Genomic DNA, 25,905 nt, shown 5'->3' with positions numbered 1-25,905 from the left:
TGTATTCTGAATGGACATAGGCTTAGTGCTGTGGAAGAGCAGAGAGATTTGGGGGGAACAGGTTCACAGGTATTAAAGGCAACACCTCAGGTTGGTAAGACTGTAAAAAACCCGAATGGAATTCTAGGTTTTATCGTGAGGTATATGATATAAAAGCCAGGAGGTAATAATGGACTGATGTAAAACCTTAATAAAACTTCAATTCAAGTACTGGGTGCAGTATTGGGCTCCATATTATGGGAGAGGTATTAAGGCTTTAGAGAGGGTACAGCACAGATTCACCAGGATTTTTTAATATTCTTTCATGGGATGTGGGCATCACTGGCTAGGCCCACGTTTATTGCCCATCCCTAATTGTCCTTGTGAAGGTGGTGGTGAGCCACCTTCTTGAACCGCTGCAGTCCATGTGGTGCAGTATACCCACAGTGCTGTTAGGAAGCGAGTTCCAGGATTTTGACCCAGTGACAGTGAAGGAATGGTGATATCGTTCCAAGTCAGGATGGTGTGTGGCTTGGAGGGGAAATTGCAGGTGGTGATGTTCCCATGCATATGCTGTCCTTGTCCTTCTAGGTGTAGAAGTTGCAGGTTTGGAAGGTGCTGTTGAAGGAGCCTTGGTGAGTTGCTGCAGTGCATCTTGTAAATGGTGCACACTCCTGCCATTGTGCATCGGTGGTGGAGGCAGTGAATGTTTAAGGTGGTGGATGAGGCAGTACTTCCACCTCATTGAGGCAGGAAGTCCTGCTGAATGGAGCTGCCGGCCAATCACCAGAGCGGTGGCCACTGCTGGGACTGCAGCCCAGCTTCGCGTAAAAGAGGAAGGTTGGCCCCGGGAAAAGGTAGGTTTTAGGGGCTTCGTCGGGGGTGATCGGTCGGGCCTGGATGAGGCAAAAGTGGTCGATTGGGTGGCGAGGGGCATGCTGGACGTTGGGCGTGGTTGGGGCATCGGGGGCAACCCTCCATTGGGCACAGAGTGCCTGACCAGGAGGGCCATCCCAGGCCGTCAGAGAGCCATCTGCTTTTGTCAGGCGGTTTTACCCAAGCCTGGGCCGCCCGACCGGCCAAGGGTAAAATCCCTGTAGCAGCTGGTGAAGGCCTTTAAGTGGCAGTCCATTGGCCACTTAAGGGCCTTGTTGGCCTGGGGCAGGCGGGCAGTTTCCCGCCGCCTCCGCCCCACGTAAAATGGCAGCAGAGGCGGGAATGGGTCAGGAAGGGCCCCCTGAGACTCCCACTCCATTTTGCGCATGCCCCCCCACTCCCTGCCACCATCCCGCTCTTTGGGGAGGGGCGTGGATGTAAAATTCCGGCCGGCATCTCTGACGGTGCAACACTCTCTTGGTATTACACTGGAGGGTCAGCCTAGTCTCTGGAATTGGACTTGAATCCATAACCTGTGATCTTTCATCAAAGGTCGCAGACCTGAAATATTAACTCTGTTTCTCTCTCCACAGATGCTACCTGGCCTGTTGAGTATTTTCAGCATTGTCTGTCTTTATTTCAGATTTCCAACATCCACAGTATTTTGCTTTTGAATCCATAACTTTCTGACTCAAAAGCTCATGGGACAGCTTCAATCTGTTGAGAGGAGGACCCACCCTGGTCTGCCAGCATTCAGCTGGACTTCTCAGCATCCCAGCATGGTGGGTGTACCAGATGCATCCCTTGTGGCGAAAGCATCTGTCATTTCAAAGATAATGAAGATAACGTTTCCTGACTGTCTGTCCTTTTGGTAGGAAGAAGAAGATTGCATATAAAATAAAGGGTACAATTCTAAAGTGGGTGCAGGAGCAGAGGGACCTGCGGGTATATGTGCACAAATCAATGACAGCGGCAGGTCAGATTGTGAAAGTGGTTAATAAAGCATACAGGATAAGGGGCTTTATAAATAGGGTGCAGAGTACAAAAGCAAGGAGGTTATGATAAAACCTGCATAAAACACTGGTTCAGCCTCAGCTGGAGTATTGTGTCCAATTCTGGGCACCACATTTCAGGAAGAATGTGAAGGCATTAGAGAGGGTGCAGAAAATATTTATGAGAATGTTTCCAGGAATGTTACGTGGATAGGTTGGAGAAGCTCGGGGCGTTCTCCTTAGACTAGAGAAGGTTGAGAGATTTGATAGAGGTGTTCAAAATCATGAGGGGGCTGGACAGAGTAGAAAGAGAGAAACTGCTCCAGTTGGCAGAAGGATCAAGTACAAGAGGACACCAATTTAAGGTGATTGGAAAGAAAAGCAACAATGACATGAGGAAAAACCTTTTTACGCAATGAATGTTTAGGGTCTGGAATGCACTGCCTGAGATTGTGGTGGAGGCAGATTCAATCGTGGCTTTCAAAATAGAATGGGATAATTATATGGTGAGAAAAAAGTTGCAGGGCTACGGGCAAAAGGTGGGGCAGTGGGACTAGGTGAGTTGCTCTTGCAGAGAGCTGGCATGGACAGGACAGACCAAATCACCTCATTCTGTGCTGTACCATTCAATGATTCTATGATTCTAAAGTGAGTGTTAAGTCTAGAGTGTTGGGGGAAAATATTCAAAATTTTAAATTAAATTAAGTTAGTACATTTACATAGGCCAATGTTATATACAATAGCTGAGAGGTTGCTGTGACCCATCTGGTAATATGGAGGATAGTGTCAGGCTCACAAGAAGTGCAGCAATGAAAATACAGAAACAAACGGAAGAGTTATAAAAATTAGAACAATTTTAAAAGCTGTGTCATGGAAGTGTTTTTTTATCTCTGTTTAAAAAACTAAAGAGTGTCTGTGTGGCTTTAAGACTGAGAGAAGTTGTCATATTCTCTGGGAACAGTGTGTGCCAGCTACAAGCCTGTTCCTAAGCAAGAGCAAGAGAGATGCGGTCACATGCCGTGTTGTATCAGTTTGACTGTGTGTAAAGACTGGCTAGCACCAGTTTGATCTGGCAGACCAGCGAAGTGTGCTCTCCATGAAGGAAGGATCTGTCTGTCTCAGCAGAAAATCTACATTGGCCTACAGGCTATATTTCACCTAAACAGGAAAAGACCCCTGGAAAGGAATCTTTGCATTGTTGGAGGTGGCAAATTCCTTTTTACTTCCAGTCTCTAAGAAGTCTCTGCCACAGAAACTTTCTGTTGTCTTTTGTGTTTCTGGGAGTTCTGGAAACTCAGTAAAGTTTCTGCTGATAGACTACTAATGCAAAATCTAAATAAACCTGTTGTCATACTCATTGTTGAAAGATCTATGTGATGCCTACTGCAGCCGAAGTGCCGTGAATGCCTATCCATTACAGACTGTTCATCAATTCGCCTGGAGACTTCAAGTGGCATCTGACTATTTGACTCTGGGGCACCTTACAGATCCAGGAAAGTAACCAACCAGGACTTACAACCCAGTTGTTTTTTTATTCCTAAGAAACAGCTCTAATTTTTAAAACATCATTTTAGAACCGGTTAACTGCTGGTTTTTGAATGTATGTGTATGTGCATGAGGGTTAGGAGGAATAAGAAGCTATTAAGTCTTTTTAGACATAGATTTGTCTTGATATTGTTTAAGATTTAGTTTATTAATAAATAGTTAATTTGTTGTTTAAAGATACCTGGTTTGGTGCATTTTATTCGGGGGTTAATAAAGTGTTTAATTCGGCCAATTTCCAGTAGGTGGGAAACTTTAATTATATGCTGTGCCCTGTGGAGTAGTGGGACTGAATTGAGAGTGCATTACAGCCACCTCAGTTGTAACAACTGGTGCATTTGCTGTCAACAAAATGGAGGACAAGTCACATGATCCATACCACCTCCTGCAGTAAAATACACATCCATGTCTATTAGAACTAAAATCAATTAACCCCCATCTACATGGAAATGAGACAGCATAGCACACATGGAAGTGAGTTATACACAAAATGAACTAAAACAAAGGTACTCCCAGACGATATGTCTCCAGCTACCCTTCACCACAATAGTGTATGAACAGCCTTCACGTTATCAAAATGGGGCCATCAAAAGCTATTGTACAGCCCATCAAGAACTGAAACCTAAAGTCACATGAGCTAAACTAACACATATGAGCGCACCTTAAAAGGTAACCATTTGGAAGAACAAAGGAGTCTTCCCAGTTCAGAACATCAGTCATCAATATGAGTTTGGTCTCTCCAACCACGCAACTGAGAGGGAGAGACCAGTTCCAGCTAACATTTGAACCCTGCTGAGACAAGTTGAAAGCAACCTGCAGCAGAGAAAAGGGAGTGCCTTTGAAACAACTCTTCCACCTGTGAAAACTGAACTAAGAATATCAGCACCGTCTTCAAACTGAAGTGAACTGCCAGAAGTCTTCAGCAACCCAGCAAATACAGGACAACCAGAAAACAGGGCTGCAACTTTAAAACTCACCTTCAGGTTTTCCTGAAACAACAGACTTTTATACCTTGAACTCTTAACACCTCTTACCCTTTCCCTTCTAGCTATCCTTTCTTGAGTGTGCTTGTGGGTGTGAATGCATGCAAGGGTGGTGATGTGAACATTTTGGGTGATGAATCTTGTTCAATAAATATTTCATCTTCTGTTTTAAACCTATGAGAAAACCTGTCATTGTCTATTTATTTGACAAACAAAATACAGGGGCTGAAACACTAATTTAATCAAAACACTCTCCGTGGTCAGTTGGGAGGTGAACAGTGGAAACCATTACCCACCCTGCCATAACAATAGTGAGAACCAACATAAAAAACAGATATCTGAAAAAGTGGTCAGTACAGGTGATAATTTATGGTAGCTTAAGCCTTGGAAAATGTAATTTATTACAACTGTTCTAGGAATAAAAATGGATGTTCCAAAATATTGAATTATGCTTTATATTAGAATTTTTCCCTTTGATGTCTCCAAACTATTTTAATGAAGATTGAAGGAAACAAGTAATCAATATTTATTTCAAAAGAACCATTCATATTTGAAGTGTCATGGAAACAACATGTCACACTTTGAAGAAAGATTTATTGAAAAGAAAATGCAAGTATTTAATGTGGCTTTAGAAAGCAGAATGAAAATGTCAGCTGAGCCTTGGTTTAAGATTGACACTTTTACAGAGTATATACCGAATGACGGGCTTTTGAATCAATATATAGTTGGCATGGCCTGCCTGCCAGATCTTCCAGGGGTGTTCCTAGCTCTCCATTGATGCAGAGCTCCTCCAGGCATTGGGTATACCAGAGGGAGATTGCATAGTGGAGAGAGCAGAATTTCATAGCCATGTAAAGGGCTGGAACAGCTCTTTAAAATTATGTGATTAATTAAAGCTTGCATGTGGAGGAGAACATTTCAACAGCTGTCAACAATCAGTAGAAGGTAAAATAAAAACCAGGAAAAGAGCCGTGACAGTGTAAAAGCTTTGTGCTGGAAAAGATTTCCAAGGGGATAAAGAAGTGGCTCTGAAAAACAGATTGCAAAATAAAATATCAAGATAACAAATGTAGCCGGTGGCCACACAGCACAAAACCCTTTGCCCCCACTAGTATGTTAAGTTTAATTTAGTTTAGAGATACAGCACTGAAACATGCCCTTCGGCCCACCGAGTCTGTGCTGACCATCAACCACCCATTTATACTAATCCTACACTAATTCCATATTCCTACCACATCCCCACCTGTCCCTATATTTCCCTACCACCTACCTATACTAGGGGCAATTTTTTATAATGGCCAATTAACCTATCAACCAGCAAGTCTTTGGCATGTGGGAGGAAACCGGAGCACCCGGAGGAAACCCACGCAGACACAGGGAGAACTTGCAAACTTAAGATAATATGCTTGATAGAATAAGTATAATCAGTTGAATATATGTTTACGTAAATATATACATCATCACAGAAAGTGATGTAATATCACGTGTTGTAGCCATATTGCTCAGTCAGTAGCATGAGTAAGCAGAAGCAAGAAGAAGCCTCCAAATAAATCTCTGTATTCAATCTCTATGCCAGCCTTTCGACTGTGTTTGTATTAGTCTAACGCCCCAGATAATACAATATGGTGGCAGTGATGGGACACTGAGACTTGCTTCTTAAGGGGAATGGAGGCAATATTGTAGTTATGGCCTAACCAGAGCTTTAGAAAGGTTCAGCATAGCTTCCCTGCTTTTGTACTCAATACCTCCATTTATGAAGCCTTATGCTTTGCTAACTACTCTCTCAATATGTCCTGCTACCTTCAAAGATCTATGCTCAAAACCCCCCAAGTCCCTCTGTTCCTGTACACTTTAGAACTGTGCCATTTAGTCTATAATGTCTCTCCCTATCCCTTCTGCCAAAATACATCACCTCATACTTCTCCGTATTAAATTCCATCCGCCACTTGTCTGCCCATTCTGCTAGCCTATCTATATCATTTTACAATCGATTGGTATCATCCTCACTGTCTGTCATATCTCCAAGTTTCTGAATTTAATATCATTGGAAAATTTTGAAGTTTTACTCTGTATTCCAATATCCAAGTCATTTATATATATTAAAAAAGAAGTGGTCCTAGCACTGACCCTTGAGGAACACCACTGTCTACCATCCTCCAGTCTGAAAAACAACCATTTATCATGACTCATTGTTTTTTGTCCTTAAGCCAATTTTTTATCCAAGTTGACACTGAACATCCTATTCCATGAGCCTCAATTTTGAAAACCAACCTTTTATATGGTACTTTGTCAAACACTTTCTTAAATTCAATATAGACAACATCAATTGCATTTCCTTCATCAGTCTTCTCTGTTACTTCATCCAAAAATTCAATTAGATTAGTCAAACACGATCTGCCTTTTGACTTTTTTTCCCTGATTATTGTTTCTAAAACCTTATCCACTACTGATGTTAAACTGACCAGCCTGTAATTACATCCTTTGTTGAATAAAGGAGTCACGTTTGCCACTCTCCAATCCACTGGCACCTCCCCTGTTCCCAGGAAAGAATGGAAGATTACGGCAAGTCCTTCCACTATCTCCATTCCCACTTCCTTTAGTAACTAGGGATGCAAGCCATCCAGATCAGGCACTTATCCACTCTACGCATAGCCAGCCTTTCCAGTACATCCTTCCTATCAATTTACACCCCATCCATTACCTCTACCATCTCTGCTTCTACCAATATTTTGTCAGCAGCCTCTCCTTTAGTAAACTCTGATATGACATACTCATTAAGTATTCTAGCCTTGCCCTGCGACTCTAAGTATATATCACCCTCTTTGTCCCTAATAGGCCCCACCCTGCCTCTTTCTACCTGCCGGTAGAGGATTTTTGGGTTTCCTTTTATGTTAAGTGCTATTCTATTCTCATATTCTCTCTTTGCCAGTCTTATTTTCCTTCCCCTCTCAACTTAATGTATTTGGCCTGGTTCTCACTTGAAGAATTCACCTGACATCCATCATGCACACTCTTTTTGTTTCTACCAAGGAAGAAAATGCTTTGCAGGTCATGGTGAAAGAAGAGGTACTTCAATCACTTGAAGGGTTTAAAATTGATAAGGAAGCGGTATTGGATAGGTTGGCTGTACTTAAAGTTGATAAGGCACCAGGACCTGATAAGATGCATCCAAGGATACCGAGGGAAGTGAGAGTGGAAATTGTGGAGGCACTGGCTATAATTTTCCAGTCTTGATTGGACTCAGGGGTGGTGCCAGAGGACTGGAGAATTGCAACTGTTACACCCTTGTTGAAAAATGGAGTTTCTCTTGACAACGTGCAGAGCGATCGTCAACGTCATCAGTCCATCCAACCATTTGCCAGCTTGCCAGTGTGGGTCCACGCATGTGCATGCCAACATCACCATGTAATGATGTCAGACGTAATGAAGTCTGAGTGTTGCTTCACGTCTTAATGGCCGCGATCACTGCCTCCATCCCCTCCGATAGTATTTTGCTCCCCCCAATCAGTGCCTCAATCGCCACTTCTCTTCCACTCTCCCTCCCGCCATTCTTTACCGCGCCTGACTGCTGGCTGCTTGCACCCCACTCACTCCCCCCACTCCAGCCATTTCTCCGGGCCGCGAGGCAGGGAGTGAACGACGGGAGGGAATGGAGAGCAGATGGGTGTGGGAGAGAATGGTGGGATGGAGCAGCGAGCAGTCAGGAGCGGCAGGAAGGAGCGGCGAGAAGGCGGGTGTGGGAGGGAGCAGGGAACAGAAGCAGCGATTGAGGCAGCGATTGCAGAAGGGAGAGTGGTACTGTTGGAGGAGGGGTGTGGAGGCGGCAATCACAGCCATTGAGGGGTGTGGCTGTTTGGGTTCAATTAGTTTTTGTGTCAAATTGAGCAGCACCATTTTTATTACTGGCAGCAGCCTGAGATGTCGCAGACTCGATGAGGCTGCCTTTACGCATGTGCCAGTATTGCACCACCTACTGTTGCGTTGTCAGCAAACGCAGCCATTCAAAAAGGGTTATAAAGATAAGTTCAACAACTACAGGATAGTCAGTATAACATCGGTGGTGGGAAAGCTTCTAGAAACAATAATTCAGGACAAAATTAATAGTCGCTTGGGCAAATGCGGGTTAATTAGGGAAAGCCAGCATGGATTTGTGAAGGGCAACTCATGCTTTACTAACTTGCTGGAGTTTTTTGATGAGGTAACAGAGAAGGTTGATCAGGGTAATGCTGTTGATGAGGCGTACATGGACTTCCAAAAAGCATTTGATCAAGTGCTACAAACAGGCTTGTGAGCAAAGTTATAGCTCATGGGACAGTAGCAACATGGATATGAAATTGGCTGACTGACAAGAAACAGAGAGTTGTGGTTAATGGATGTTTTTCAGACTGGAGGAACGTTTGTAGTGAAGTTCTCCAAAGGTCAGTGTTAGCACCCTTGCTGTTTCTGATATATATTAATGACCTAGACCTTGTTGAACAGGGAATAATTTCAAAATTTGTGGATGATACGAAACTTGGAAACATTGTAATAAAGCTTACAGCATCCTAGACTTCATTAATAGGGGCGTAGAGTACACAAGCAAGGAAGTTATGTTAAACTTGTATGGAACACTAGTTCGGTCTCAACTGGAGTATTGCGTCCAGTTCTGGGTGCCAACTTTAGAAAAGATGTGAAGGCATTGGAGAATGTGCAGAAAAGATTCACGAGAATGATTCCAGAGATGAGGAACTTCAGTTACATGGATAGATTGGAGAAGTCGCGACTGTTTTCCTTGGAGAAAAGAAAGTTGAGAGGAGATTTGATAGAGGGTGTTCAAAATCATGAGGGCTCTGCACAGAGTAGAAAGGGAAAAACTGTTCCCATTAGTGGAAGGATCGAGAACCAGAGGGCACAGATTAAAGGTAATTGGCAAAAGAAGCAATGGCGATATGAGGAAGAACTTTTCATGCAGTGAGTGGTTAGGATCTGGAATGCACTGCCTAAAAGTGTGGTGGAGGCAGATACAATTGAGGCATTCAAGAGGGATTGTTATCTGAAAAGGGAGAATGTGCAGGCCTACAGGGAAAAGGTAGGGGAGTGGCACTAGATAAACTGCTCTTTTGGAGAGCCAGCACAGACATGACAGGCTGAATGGCCTCCTCTGTGCTGTAACAATTCTGTGATTCATCAGATTTTCTAACTTTCTCGTAATCCAAGGAGCCCTGGTTTTGGTTCCCTTACCTTTTGGCCTTGTTGGAATATACCCAGCCTGGACCTGAAACATCTCCTTAAAGATCAGCCATTGTTCCTTTACAGTTTTTCCTGTTAATCTTTGGTTCCATTTTGCCCTGGTTGGATCCCCTCTCATCCCATTGAATTTAGCCCTCTTCCAATTTAGAAGTTCTACTTTAGATTGTTCCTTGCTCTTCTCCATTCCTAATCTAAACCTTATGATACAATGATCACTCTTACCCATTTTCCCCCACAGACACTTGATCCACTTGGCCCATTTCATTCGCCAGCACCAGATCCAGCAACGCCTCCTCGCTAGTTGGACTAAGAACATACTGCTCATGGAAGTTTTCCTGAACACATTTCAGAAATTCCTCCCCTACTTTACCCTTTAATATTATCCCAAATGATATTTGGGTAATTAAAGTCCACCAATATCACTACTCCATATTCTTCCACATCTCTGTGATTTCCCTGCAGACTTGCTCCTCTATATCTCTCTCACTGTTTGGAAGCCTATATAATATCCTCAGTAGCATGATCATACTTTTTCTGCTTCTCAACACTAACTAAATGGATTCTGTCTTTGCCCCCTCAAGGACATCCTCCATTTCCAATACTACAATTTCTTCCCGAATCAGCACTGCCACCCCACCGTCCTTTTTTCTTCCCTTATTTTTTCTGAACACATCGTATCGTTGAATATTAAGCACCCACTCCTCCCCATTTTTAAGCCACGTTTCCGTCATTGTCACTACATCATATTCCCATACGGCTATTTGTGCTTGTGCGTTTACATACATGCATTGTAAACCTGTCTTCGTATTCCTTGTCATCCTTCTTAGTCTGCTTCTATCTAATATGGTGCTGCTTCCTTCTCTAGTATTAATCAATACTCTAACTCTTTTTTGCACCTTATTCCTCCAGCCACCTGCCAATTTAGTATAAAATCTCTTCAGCCACACCAGTGAACCTGCCCGCGAGGACATTGGTCCCAGTTCTTTTGAGGTGCAACCCGTCCCTTTTGAATAGGTGCGTCCTGCCCCAGAACTGGTTCCAATGCCCCAAGAATCTGAAGCCCTCCTTCCTGCACCATGCCTCAAGTCACACATTGATACTCCCTATCTTCCTATTTCTACTCATTAGCATTCAGAACTGGGAGTAATCCAGAGATTACTGCCTATGAGGTCTTACTTTTTAACTTCCTCCAGAAGTCCTGAAAATGTGACCGTAGGACCTCAATACCTGCTCTCTCTCTGTCGTTGGTTCTGACTTATACCAGAACTTGTGGCTCACTCCTTTTCCCCTGCAGAATATCCTGAACCCTCTCCATGATGTCCTTTACCCTGGCACCAGGGCAGCAACGCACCATGGAGGACTCATGATGACAGTTACAGAAATGCCTGTGTGTCCCCCAACTATAGAATCTCCTATAATGACTGCCTTGCTACTCTTTGCTGTTGCCTCCTGCACAGTCCCTTGCCCATTGGTGCCACGGTGCCAGGATAGGATTTTCCAACTGGCTCATATTGGGGGAAGACTCAATGCACAGAGCCACCATCCAGTGCTTCACTCACCTTACCATTCCTCTTGTGCAAGCCTAGGCAGCGTGTGATGATAAGTGGTTTGCATTAGGGGATGTTATTGCTAAGCCCAATCTTGTTCTCAGAGATGCCTGTCCAGCAGGAATCACTGCAGAGCAACCAGGAACAGGAAGTTTGGTTGGTTTTCCTCTTTCTCTGATCATTGTAGTGCCTATGCTGCACTGGCTGAAGTCAGCTAATTCAGTACAGACAACCAATACAGTACAGACTGGTCTGAATGGTTTAATGTTACACTGGGTTCTGCTTTTAGAAACTATGACATTAGATTTTTATTAGCCTCTTTAGTTGCCAAAAAATATCAAGGAGCGAGATCACAGGACATCAGGTAGGTGATTGGCTCTTTAAGCTAGGGCAGTAGTTTAAGCTAAAAGCTGGGAAATTATGGACTGCATTTTATTATGGCAGCAGGGGGACCTGGTGGTGGGAGAGAAGGCAGGGGGAGACCCCACTTTGGCCCACTGTCGGACCTCCGAAGCCATTTAACAGTGGGCAGGCAATTAACTGTTTCTTGTCAGGAATGCCGTCCTTTTAAGGGATGAGCTCTCACCTCCAGAGCAGCCAGCCAATCGGAAGGTCAGCAGCTCAGCAGGACTAGCAGCGCCACTGGGAGAAGTGGTGATTGCCAGTACCTCAGGAGGCCCTGCGGTAAGAAGAGAACCGGAGATCCTGGGAAAGGTGAGTGGGGTCGGGGCTGCCGGGGCCATTCACGCAAGCCCTGGCGACAGGGTGGTGTGTGGGGTTGGTGAGGGTGGTGGGGGTTGTCTTCGGGGGGAGGCCGTCCAAGCGATATGGATTATCTTCAAAGGAGGGGCCCCCTCCTCAACCACGCTAGGAGGCTGCCAGCTTTATCTGGCGGCGCCACCACATGGCGGCAGGCCCCTCCACCTTCCATAAAATTGAGGTGGAGGTGGGAGGCCTCAATTGGCCTGGGGCAGGAAGGCTGTCATCAGTCTTCCCCATCCTGGACAAAATGTCAGGGGGCCCGGGCAATGCCAGGAACAGCGCCCCCTGCCATTTTGTTGCCGCTGCCACTGACCTGCCTCCGAGGGCAGAACAAAATTCAGCCCTATAACAGTTAAACTAGATAAACTAATTAATTAATAAAAATTTTTAAAAATCAAGTAAATAAAGATCTTAATTAACCTTAATTAGATAAATAAAACAAGTTTAAATAGGGATGTAGATGTGTTGTAACTGCAGCATGTGGAAGTTGGTGGAGACCAGTGAAATCCCAAGCGACCGCATCTGCAGTAAGCGTCTGCAATGCAAGGAACTTTAGCTCAGAGTTGCTGAGCTGGAGCCTGAGCTGCTGACACTGTGATGCACCAGGGAGGGTTAGAGTTATCTGGACACTTTAAACCAGGACACAGTCACACTACTTCAGTTAGGTAATAAAGAACAAAGAACAGTACAGCACAGGAACAGGCCATTCGGCCCTCCAAGCCTGCGCCGATCTTGATACCTGTCTAAACTAAAACCTTCTGCACTTCCAGGGTCCGTATCCCTCTATTCCCATCCTATTCATGTATTTATCAAGATGCCTCTTAAACGTCGCTATCATACCTGCTTCCACCACCTCCCCTGGCAGCAAGTACCAGGCACTCACCACCCTCTGTGTAAAAAACTTTCCTCGCACATCCCCTGTAAACTTTGCCCCTCGCACCTTAAACCTATGTCCCCTAGTAACTGACACTTCCACCCTGGGAAAAAGCTTCTGACTATCCACTCTGTCCATGCCATTCATAACTTTGTAAACCTCTGTTGCCCCTCCACCTCCATCGTTCCAGTGAAAACAATCCGAGTTTATCCAACCTCTCCTCATAGCTAATACCCTCCAGACCAGGCAACATCCTGGTAAACCTCTTCTGTACCCTCTCCAAAGCCTCCACATCCTTCTGGTTGTGTGGCGACCAGAATTGTACGCAATATTCCAAGTGTGGCCTAACTAAGGTTCTGTACAGCTGCAGCATGACTTGCCAATTTTTATACTCTATGCCCCGACCAATGAAGGCAAGCATGCCGTATGCCTTCTTGACTTCCTTATCCACCTGCGTTGCCACTTTCAGTGATCTGTGGACCTGTACACCCAGATCTCTCTGCCTGTCAATACTCCTAAGGGTTCTGCCATTTACTGTATACTTCCCACCTGTATTAGACCTTCCAAAATGCATTACCTCACATTTGTCCGGATTAAACTCCATCTGCCATTTCTCCGCCCAAGTCTCCAACCGATCTATATCCTGCTGTATCCTCTGACAATCCTCATCACTATAGTTTCGAGTTGGTCAGTGGTCAGGGACAGGAGGGTGTGACTGTGAGTATGAGGATCCAAGATGCAATGATGGAGGACCCTCAGCTGTCGTCCTTGTCTAACAGGCACCTTGCTGCCTGCGTGGATGAGAACAAAGACATCAGGAAGGATTTTTGAAGTCTTTTTCAGGAAGGCAATTTGACCACGGACCATGGTACAGGAGGCCATTCAAGTGGTGGATGGGAGGAGTAATAAGGAACATAGTAGTGATAGGAGACAGTATAGTCGGGGGGTAGATATTGTTTTCTGTATCCACGACTGGGAATTCTGAAGGTTGTGTTGCCTGCTTAATGCCAGAATTCAAGATATCTCCTTGAAGCTAGAAAAGAAATTGGAGAATGAGGGGGAGGATCCAGTTGATATGGTCCACGTAGCAACCAATGAAATAGGTAGAACAAAGAGGTTTTGCTGAGGGACTTTGAAAAGATAGGGTCCAAATTCATGAGTAGAATCTCAAAGTAATCTCTGGATTACTACCTGAGCCCGGTGCAAATTGGCATAGAAGCAAACGGATTAGAGAGTTGAATGTGTGACTGAAAGAGTGGTGTGGGAGACAGGGGTTTCAGTTAATGGGCACTGATACCAGTGCTGGGGAAAGAAGGAGCTGTTCCATTGTGACAGGCTCCACTTAAAACAGACTGGGACCAGTGTATGGCAATCACATAACTAGGGCTCTAGATGGGGCTTTAAACTAAAAGGTGGGCGGGGGATGGGTGCGCGGGGTGAGAGTTTAGATGAAGGAAAGTTTATAAATATAATGAGAATAGTCAAGGCCATACAGCAGTATGGGGAAAGATGAGCACGGTGTGACAGAGGGCTGAATTTTATAATTCCGCTGCTGAAATTGGCGGCAGGAGAGAACAATGGCAGCCCGCCCACATGGGCTGCATGGCGTGGAGCCGCAGCGGCTTATTTAAATAGCCAGGGCAGGCCACCCCCCAATCATGTGGAGGGGACAGGATGTCCATTCCCAGCAATGGCATCAGCTGCCTGTGTGTGTAGGCGCTGACGCCATTTTTGAAGGGCTTTGAGTCCTACCATTGAATTTAAATATTTAAAGATGCAGTGCATGAAAAAAATACATTTATTTTGCCCCTCTCCCACTCCCCCAAAAACCATAAAATTCATAACTTGCCGTGTCCCCCCAAAAACACCTTGTCCACCTGACCTTCCCCCCCACAAAGTGCATAAATTTTAATCTCAAACCCTTCCCACTATCCCCTACACCAATGATGTTACTTTGACCCTGTTTCCCCCCCTTCCTCACTGAGAAACTTACTTCCTCCCCCTCCCCACAAGTCCTCTACCTTGTTTCCCCGGACGGGGATCCAAAGGCACGAGTATGCCGGCTAGCGGAGGAAGATCACAGCAGGACGGAAGGCAGTGGCATAAGTATGATTAATGCATTCATTTTAATCTATTTAAATATGCAAATGGGGGGTCCTGTCACCCAGAGGTGGGGATGCGCCGGCTATATCAGACCGGACCCTCCTGGCGTCAGGGTGCATGGCGGGCCTCTCCCGAAGACATTTTCCAGCCCCCCTCCCCCCCGCCACGAAAGCCGACATCGGAGGGTCTGTAAAATTCAGCCCAGCAAGTTTAATGGTCATAGTGCATCAGTGAATAAGGTCAAATCAGGGAAAAATGGTAAAATGTTAAAATTAAAGTCATTTATTTGAATGCACAAAGCATTTCTGACAAGATAGACAAATTAATAGCACAAATAGAGAAAAATGGGTTGACCTCATTACAGTGACATGGTTGCATGGTGGCCAAGGTTGGGAACTATATTTGCCAGGGTACTTGACATTTTGAGTAGACAGACAAAATGGAAAAGTCGGGGTTGCTGCCCTGATAATAAAAAAGATGACATAAGGACAGTGGTGAGGAAGGATACTAGTTTGGAACCTCAGGAAGTAGAATCAGTTTGGGTTGAGATAAGAAATAACAAGGGGCATAAAACACTGGTGGGATTAGTTTACAGGCTTCCTAATAGTAACCATACTTTTGGACAGAGTATTAAGAAATAACAGGAGCTTGTAGCAAAGGCAATGCAATAATCATTGGAGACTTTTATCATCATATAGTCCAGACAAATCAAATTGGCAAAAGTAGCTTGGAGGACGAGTTGCTGGAATGAATGCACAACAGTTTCCTAGAATAATACATCATGAAACCAATAGAACAGGCTGGTTTTGGATGTTGCCCTGTGTGATAATACAGGGTTAATTAGAAATCTCACAGTAAGGGATCCGCTGGGGAAGAGTGATCGTAAAAGAAAGCATTTCACATTGAGTACAAGAGTGACATACCTGGATGAGAGGGTTCTGCTATCAGGAGAGATTGAGTTGGGTGGGCCTATATGCTCTGGAGTTAGAAGAATGAGAGGTAATCTCATTGAAATGTATAACATTCTTAGAGGGTTGAATGGATAGATGCTGAGAGGCTGTTTTCCCTGGCTGGAGGGTCTACTAGGGGCCCTAGTCTCAGAATAAGTGGTTGGCCATTTAGGACTGAGATGAAGAGAAATATCTGCAGTCAGAGCATTGCGAATATTTAGAATTCTCTATCCCTGAGAGCTATGAGTGCTCAGTCGTTGAGTATATTCAAGACAATGATTGATAGATCTTTGGACTCAAAGGGAATCAAGGGGTATGGGGAGGGAAAGGGAAAGAAAGTGGAGTTAAGATCAGCCATGATTCCATTAAATGCAGGCTCGAGCGGTCGTATGGCCTACTCCTGCTCCTATTTCTTATGTTCTTATATTGTATGACACCTTATTCCATTCAAATAACTGTGCAACATACATTTCTGAAAGTGTTTGTATCCATTGGCTGCAAGTAACATCTGGGATGCATGAGTTAAACAAGTTAGCAGGCTTCCTATTACTTACAGGGATGATATTTTTCTGTTTCATCATGTATAAATTATCCCTATATTAATATACTAGAACTGAATAATTTGAAATAAAATGAATATCAAGTCAGAGAGTTTTTCTAAAATTCATAAGAGATTAATTTAGATGTTATTTGTGTGAAGGCAACCTGACCCTGTAATGAATGGGTTAATATCAAACTGACAGCCATGGATATGGAAAATTGGAGAAAAATATTCCTGAATAATAACTATATTAAAAAAAATAAAATGTCATTGAGGTATCTGGATTCCAAAACAGGAAAAGGATATGAAACAACTAAAAAGTCAGATTGCATCAATTTATTTCCATTTAAACTGTTTCACCAGCTGCCACGTTCTAAAGACTTTTTAGCCACAACTGTCAATCATTGAGTTAAAATCACGTTAGATGTGCTGAGCATATTTTGACAGTTTTCTATTTACATTTTTAAATATTATAATTGTCATATTTTACCACAGGACTGTTTCTCAGCATACAAACAGAAAATGTATTTTAACCAGTAGCTGTCATCCTTTCTATAATATAATTCTTCAATATTTACAAGAAGATTATTTCTTCTAAGTTCCTGATCTTGATTATTTCAAAACAGAGTTTTTGGCCTTGAATTTTCGGGAACACTAACAGTGAGTTAAATGTGCACGTGTTATTGCTGTATAAAAAACCCCAGCTGTTTTTGGTGAGAAAGAGATATACCGTGAACTGTGAATCACCACAAATTGTTGAACAAAGCTCGCTGCCAACTTCCGCGTGAGTTGCAAGAAATTGCTGCACTTGCGCTGCAAAAACAAATTAAATGTGCTGCAAAAAGTTAGGGCTAGTATTTAATGATGCAAGGATCATTTTAACAACAAGATTTATTTGCCTGTAATGTCACTCAACCTTGGAGGCCCAGAAAGGGAACAATTGAAACTGTAGCGTCTCATTCCTGCAGGTATTAAATTGTTCCCAAATGTTTTAAAATGTTTTAATTTTCATTTTTTTCTTGCTTTTCCTTTCTGCCTCTTTTTTTCTCTGTCTTTTAGTCCGATCTTTCTATCTTTCGTTTTTGTTATTTCTCTCTGTATCTAATTGGACTCTAATTCACATAATTCCTTTTCTTCACTCCTCTGTTTCTTTCCCTAGCCTTATATTTAAATATGAAGGAGATCCACACTTGGTCCAATTGTTCCCCAAAGTCCCAGATATCCCATTGCCCTTGTCACGCTGTACTCAGCTCACACTTGCAGCACCAACATTTTTCAAACTGAAGGATGAGTGAAAGTATCCAACTCATAGGGTAGATGATGAGATGTCCCACTCCAGCAAATTCTGGGCGAATATCTATAGGGGATGTTTTCACAAAATCCTCTGTTTCTTCTACTCCTGCATGCTGTGTGGATATGACCAACTTTCCCACAGGCATAGCACTTTGACTGGAAATAGGAGCATTTTGATGGTGGGTGGCTACAATGGCAACAATAGCATCTAAATTTCTGACTCTGAGTCTGTGAACCTGGCTGCCATGGCCTGGTTCTTGCTGAAATCTGGTGAAATCCCCGACTGAGGAAAAGAACTTCCTTTGCAATCTGCCACTATCTCTTCTGCCATTTCCAAGGCTGTAGCCTCATCGCAGGCCTCCTTCCACATCAGCTTATTGCCTTTACTCAAAAGCTTGGCCTGAATTTTACTGTTCCTTAGACCTCCAATGAACATGTCTCTAAGGTTGACGTCTAAGTTGGTCCCATAACCACAGTGATGAGACAGTTTCTTTAATTCAAGAATATAATCAGCAATAAACTCACTTGGCAACTACTTCCTTTCACGGAATGCAACTCAGAGCGCAATTTCATTCTTTGCTGAGCCATAATATGAGCCCAGAATCTCATTTGCTTCAGAATAGTCCAGAGTACTGGGGTCTTGTGGGCAACATTGGTTAAACACCATCTCAAACACATCCGGCCTCATCATGCTGAGGAAAACATTCACTTTATCCTGACCTACAATGTTGTTAGCTTTAAGCCAAATGTGTAACCTTCGTTCATAATTACACTTTGTTAGGGTTGAATTCCCCCATTGTCCCAAAATGTGTCTTCAGTGCCATATTTTGAAAATTACATACTGAGAGCTGTGGCTGAAAACGATTTGCAGACACACGAAGCTATCTGTCAAATTGCTCAAACTGCCTCAATATCGACTTTGGGAATTCCAAAAAGTGTGTCAGAATGTTCTTCAGACTGTAATCTCTCGAATGAGATGTAAAAAAAAAAATCAATCCCATCCTTTTGTCATTATGTTTCGATTGTGTATTCAGAGTAAAACTAACATGAGGACTTTAGTGGGGGCAGCCTTGTTGGAAACTTTATTTACACCTCCCAACAGAGAGCGCAGCAGAGAGGCGGTATACAAAAGATATTACAATATATCACTGGTTATTTTTAGATATCTAGGGCTGGATTTTCAATCAGGGGTCGCGAACCGGAAAAGTGAGCTGGTTCTGGGTCCAAACACCGTACCCGTGCTTTAAGCTTGCCCACTGGGATTTTCAAATCCTCAGCCAATTAAAGGCCAGGGAGCAGGCTCGCTGTCCAATCAGAGATTGCAGGTGCGCTCCCAATGCTGGAGGGGCAATAGGAGGCCCTACAGCTCTCAGTGATCTGGAGCCCCACTGGTTGAGGTGGAAGTTGCCAATCTGAAGATGGTGAGAGAGAGAGAAAGAAGGAGAAGACAAGGTAAGTTTTTTTAATGTTTTAAAAAGCCACAGCTGCCTGGCCATGATTCTGAAGGGGCAACGTCTCCAGGGGATGGCCAGTGGCTATAGCTGTGGCCCAGCAACTGTTATGGGTCCGGAGGGGCCCCGCATGTGATCCATTGCTCCCACCCTGAGCCAAACACGTTGGCCAGGATGTGGTCCAGGCTGAGTTGGGCTGCCTGCATTGCCGATTGGAAATTAAATTCGGTACGGGGACGCGCCTTCAACAGGCCCCGTAATTACCAATAATTGGCCTCAGTTGGCTGCCCACTGCTTCCTGGTCAGGAGCTGATCTGATCCCTAGCCGCCTTCATTCAAATGGGCTTGGGGTCAGAATCGTGGCGGGGAACCAGAACGGAGCACCAGATTACACATCTGCCCACCTCTGATCCAGACCCCGAATGGATTCAAAAATCCAGTCCCATGGCATAGCTTGGAGATTCTCAAAACAAGTGTCTAACATGTGACTCATTTCAGACATCATACTTCAGAGGTCACTGTATTCGCTGACCTATATTGGCTCCCGGTCCAGCGACATCTTGATTTTAACATTCTCATCTTTGTTTTCAAATGCCTCCATCACCTTGATTATCTCCATCTTTGTAATCTCTTTCAGCCTGGCAACTATCCCAGATAAATGTGCTCCTCCAATTCTAGCCTCTTGCACTCCCCCACTTTAATTGCTCAAACATTGGCAGCCGTGCCTTCAGCTGTCAAAGCCCTACGCTCTGGAATTCCCTCTCTAAACCTCTCCACCTCTATACCTCTCCTTCTTTAAGATACTTCTTAAAACCTATGTCTTTTCTCAAGTTTTTGATCAACTGTCCTAATATCTCCTTAAGTGGCTCGGTGGTAAATTTTGTCTGATAATGCCTTGGAGTGTTTTACTATATTAAAGGCGCTATATTAGAACATTACAGCGCAGTACAGGCCCTTTGGCCCTCGATGTTGCGCCGACCTGTGAAACCATCTGACCTACACTATTCCATTTTCATCCATATGTCTATCCAATGACCACTTAAATGCCCTTAAAGTTGGCGAGTCTACTACTGTTGCAGGCAGGGCGTTCCACGCCCCTACTACTCTCTGAGTAAAGAAACTACCTCTGACATCTGTCCTATATCTATCACCCTTCAACTTAAAGCTATGTCCCCTCGTGTTTGCCATCACCATCCGAGGAAAAAGACTCTCACTGTCCACCCTATCTAACCCTCTGATTATCTTATATGTCTCTATTAAGTCACCTCTCCTCCTCCTTCTCTCCAACGAAAACAACCTCAAGTCCCTCAGCCTTTCCTCGTAAGACCTTCCCTCCATACCAGGCAACATCCTAGTAAACCTCCTCTGCACCCTTTCCATAGCTTCCACATCCTTCCTATAATGTGGTGACCAGAACTGCACGCAATACTCAAGATGCGGTCTCACCAGAGTTTTGTACAGCTGCAGCATGACCTCGTGGCTCCGAAACTCGATCCCCGTACTAATAAAAGCTAACACACCATATGCCTTCTTAACAGCCCTATTAACCTGGGTAGCAACCTTCAGGGATTTATGCACCTGGACACCAAGATCTCTCTGTTCATCTACACTACCAAGAATCTTCCCATTAGCCCAGTACTCTGCATTCCTGTTACTCCTTCCAAAGTGAATCACCTCGCACTTTTCCGCATTAAACTCCATTTGCCATCTCTCAGCCCAGCTCTGCAGCCTATCTATGTCCCTCTGTACCCTACAACATCCTTCGGCACTATCCATAACTCCACCGACCTTAGTGTCATCCGCAAATTTACTAACCCACCCTTCTACACCCTCTTCCAGGTCATTTATAAAAATGACAAACAGCAGTGGCCCCAAAACAGATCCTTGCGGTACACCACTAGTAACTATACTCCAGGATGAACATTTGCCATCAACCACCACCCTCTGTCTTCTTTCAGCTAGCCAATTTCTGATCCAAAGCTCTAAATCACCTTCAACCCCATACTTCCGTATTTTCTGCAATAGCCTACCATGGGGAACCTTATCAAACGCCTTACTGAAATCCATATACACCACATCCACTGCTTTACCCTCATCCACCTGTTTGGTCACCTTCTCGAAAAACTCAATAAGGTTTGTGAGGCACGACCTACCCGTCACAAAACCGTGCTGACTATCGCTAATGAACTTATTCTTGTCAAGATGATTATAAATCCTGTCTCTTATAACCTTTTCCAACATTTTACCCACAACCGAAGTAAGGCTCACAGGTCTATAATTACCAGGGCTGTCTCTACTCCCCTTCTTGAACAAGGGGACAACATTTGCTATCCTCCAGTCTTCCGGCACTATTCCTGTCGACAATGACGACATAAAGATCATGGACAAAGGCTCTGCAATCTCCTTCCTAGCTTCCCAGAGAATCCTAGGATAAATCCCATCTGGCCCAGGGGACTTATCTATTTTCACACTTTCCAAAATTGATAACACCTCCTCCTTGTGAACCTCAATCCCATCTAGCCTAGTAGCCTGAATCTCAGTATTCTCCTCGACAACATTTTCTTTCTCTACTGTAAATACTGACGCAAAATATTCATTTAACACTTCCCCTATCTCCTCTGATTCCACACACAACTTCCCACTACTATCCTTGATTGGCCCTAATCTAACTCTAGTCATTCTTTTATTCCTGATATACCTATAGAAAGCCCTAGGGTTTTCCCTGATCCTATCCGCCAATGACTTCTCATGTCCTCTCCTTGCTCTTCTTAGCTCTCCCTTTAGATCCTTCCTGGCTAGCTTGTAACTCTCAAGCGCCCTAACTGAGCCTTCATGTCTCATCCTAACATAAGCCTTCTTCTTCCTCTTGACAAGCGCTTCAACTTCTTTAGTAAACCACGGCTCCCTCGCTCGACAACTTCCTCCCTGCCTCACAGGTACATACTTATCAAGGACACGCAGTAGCTGCTCCTTGAATAAGCTCCACATTTCGATTGTTCCCATCCCCTGCAGTTTCCATCCCCATCCTACGCATCCTAAATCTTGCCTAATCGCATCATAATTTCCTTTCCCCCAGCTATAATTTTTGCCCTGCGGTATATGCCTGTCCCTGCCCATCGCTAAGGTAAACCTAACCGAATTGTGATCACTATCACCAAAGTGCTCACCTACATCTAAATCTAACACCTGGCCGGGTTCATTGCCCAGTACCAAATCCAATGTGGCATCGCCCCTGGTTGGCCTGTCTACATACTGTGTCAGAAAACCCTCCTGCACACATTGGACAAAAACTGACCCATCTAAAGTACTCGAACTATAGTATTTCCAGTCGATATTTGGAAAGTTAAAGTCCCCCATAACAACTACCCTGTTACTCTCGCCCCTGTCGAGAATCATCTTCGCTATCCTTTCCTCTACATCTCTGGAACTATTTGGAGGTCTATAAAAGACTCCCAACAGGGTGACCTCACCTCTCCTGTTTCTAACCTCGGCCCATACTACCTCAGTAGACGAGTCCTCAAACGTCCTTTCTGTCGCTGTAATACTCTCCTTGATTAACAATGCCACCCCCCCCCCACCTCTTTTACCATCTTCTCTGTTCTTACTGAAACATCTGAATCCCGGAAACTGCAACATCCATTCCTGCCCCTGCTCTACCCATGTCTCCGAAATGGCCACTACATCGAGATCCCAGGTACCAACCCATGCTGCAAGCTCACCCACCTTATTCCGGATGCTCCTGGCGTTGAAGTAGACACACTTTAAACCAGGTTCTTGCTTGCCAGTGCCCTCTTGCGTCCTTGTAACCTTATCCCTGACCTCACTACTCTCAACATCCTGTACACTGGCACTACATTTTAGGTTCCCATTCCCCTGCTGAATTAGTTTAAACCCCCCCGAAGAGCACTAGCAAATCTCCCCCCCAGGATATTGGTACCCCTCTGGTTCAGGTGAAGACCATCCTGTTTGTAGAGGTCCCACCTACCCCAGAAAGAGCCCCAATTATCCAGGAAACCAAAACCCTCCCTCCTGCACCATCCCTGCAGCCACGTGTTCAACTCCTCTCTCACCCGATTCCTCGCTTCGCTATCACGTGGCACGGGCAACAACCCAGAGATAACAACTCTGTTTGTTCTCGCTCTAAGCTTCCACCCTAGCTCCCTGAATTTAAATGCCAGTTGTTGTTTTTGTCACACTTCAAAATGTGACAACTATGACAAAAAGAGAACAAAAGTCAGTCATTTCACGCTGGTTTTTATGGCCTAATACCATTGCTATTCTCGAAGGACAAGATCCAGGCATTGAAAAAAACAGATAACCTACAAAAATTTCTGTCAATAATGATTGTCTTACTGATCACTTCCCCACTGGGAGTACATGCGAAATATTAAAAAGACAGCCCAGGTTAAACACTGTTCCATCTGAGCAGCTAAACATCATCATTATGATTCAGATCCCCGTCTACCTATGAACAATGCCTCAGGACATCAGCTAATATCTACACAAGTATGTTTTCACTCCTTAAACCTGAACTTTTATAACATGTAGGTAAGGAATACCTGCCTTTACCTGATTATATTTAGTTTGGCACACATCCTTCACAGGTAATTCATCACACGCTCTGTACTCACTTTCTGTGTTTTTAGATCACAGGCCTCTCAGACCTGGAACAGCCCATTTCCTACAACAAGCCCCTATTTGGGATATGGGTGACATGAAAAGGCAGCATTCATTGCCCATTACTAAGTTGTTGTGAGGCCATAAAGGGTCAAACACATAGGTTGACAACTTGTGTTGGTGGGATTTATTCACTGGGATCCTAGTTCAGTACCATAACCCTACATGCTAGTTACATTGTAATTATAGCAATAAGATTTCCTATGTTTGTTATTTTGAATGAAATTTTAAAAGAGACACTTTTATTCTCATTCTTATGGAGTTGCTTCTTTAGCCTTACTGTCGGAATGTAACAATCATTCAACTGTGAGTATCTTTTGAAGTTGGCCACAATTCCTATACTGATTGATGTTGGGGCACCTGCAAATTTCCATGGCTGATTTCCTGTCTCTTGCACCTCAACAAGTTTTAGTTTCCACCCAGAACAATGTTGATCAGGGCAGAAATGCAGTCAAGGTTGCTCTGATTAAATCTGATCATGCCAAATTTCTGTGCATTACAGAACTATTCCCAAAGCATAGTTTTTAAATTAAGCTTCTATTAGTTAAATGCCACTCACTGAACTTTTAGTATAACTGCATGAGGCACAAAAGCTTGATGTGGATATTGGAAATACTCTGGGAATTCAGCAAAAACAAGAAAAACAAAGAGTGATTTTAATTGCAGTAATGATCCATCTTTAAAAAAATGAAACTGATGTGTCACAATAAACAGTTCCTGCTGGGCAAATATGTGCAATAATGGTCACACCTACAATTTACTGGTATAGCCAGCCAGCCCTATGGAGAGGAGAGACCATGAAAGAGAAATTAGAAAAATCTAGACAATATGATTGGGAAATGACTGGGTGTTCCTGCTTCCAAGTTATTTTTATTTGTTTGCTGCGTAGCCTAGGCATGGTTTTAGGAGGTGCAGACTTGCCTAGCACCTACACCACTACCCCCTCTCGACCTTGTAGGTTGGTATCCAGAGGAAAGACAAAAGTTTATATAACTGGGGCATGTTTGGTGGTGCTAACTTGAGGGAAATACCAACCGCCTAATGGGATGCCACCCCAGATTTTGTCGGGTTTACTCCCTTAGCCATTCGGTCTTGGTGTTGTTGTTGTTACTCTTGAAAGCAGAGTCCTGATTGCCACAAACCTCATTCAAGATGGCTAAGCAAAAGGATAAGCAGCATTACCATAGAATGTGCAATGTGCAATTTTTCAGAAAGCTTTAAATGAAGTTCTTCATGAAAGTCTTTTTTTTATTCGTTCATTTGTGGGATGTGGGCGTCACTGGCAAGGCCAGCATTTATTGCCCATCTCTAATTGCCTTAGAGAAGGTGATGATGAGCTGCCTTCTTGAATCACTGCAGTCCTTGGTGTTAAACTCCAGAAAGCTGGTTATGGAAGGATAATGCTGGAGCCTATATTTACTCAGTTTCACATTTATTGTGCAGAGTAAGAGGATTACAAACATGTAACTCCTCACTCAAAACCCTCCACCAGTCTCAGTGACTGTCTGCTTATAAGTTTTCAACTAAGACCCCCAGTTAACACCCTTCACCTGCATATAATCAAACTATTGATACACAATTAACAGATTAACACTTAGGGTACAGGTACACCAACAGTGCCGTTAGGAAGGGAGTTCCGAGATTTTGACCCAGTGACAGTAAAGGAACGGCGATATAGTTCCAAGTCAGGATGGTGTGTGGCTTGGAGGGGAACTTGCAGGTGGTGGTGTTCCCATGCGTCTGCTGCCCTTGTCCTTCTAGATGGTCGAGGTCGCAGGTTTTGAAGGTGCTGTAGAAGGAGTAATGGTGAGTTGCTGCAGTGCATCTTGTAGATGGTACACACTGCTGCCATTGTGCATCGATGGTGGAGGGAGTGAATGCTTGTGGATGAGGTGCCAGTCAAGTGGGCTGGCTTTGTCCTGGATGGTGTCGAGCTTCTTGAGTGTTGTTGGAGCTGCACCCATCCAGGCAAGTGGTGAGTATTCCAAAACACTCCTGACTTGTGCCTTGTATATAAGAACATAAGAAATAGGAGCAGGAGTAGGCCATTCAGCCCCTCAAGTCTGCCCCACCATTCAATAAGATCGTGGCTGATCTGCCCCAGAT

The sequence above is a fragment of the Heterodontus francisci genome, chromosome 38 (assembly GCF_036365525.1).
Source record: "Heterodontus francisci isolate sHetFra1 chromosome 38, sHetFra1.hap1, whole genome shotgun sequence".
In the NCBI taxonomy this organism is placed as follows: Eukaryota; Metazoa; Chordata; class Chondrichthyes; order Heterodontiformes; family Heterodontidae; genus Heterodontus; species Heterodontus francisci.
The sequence above is the reverse complement of the archived record's forward strand: the minus strand, read 5'-3'. Positions refer to the sequence as shown.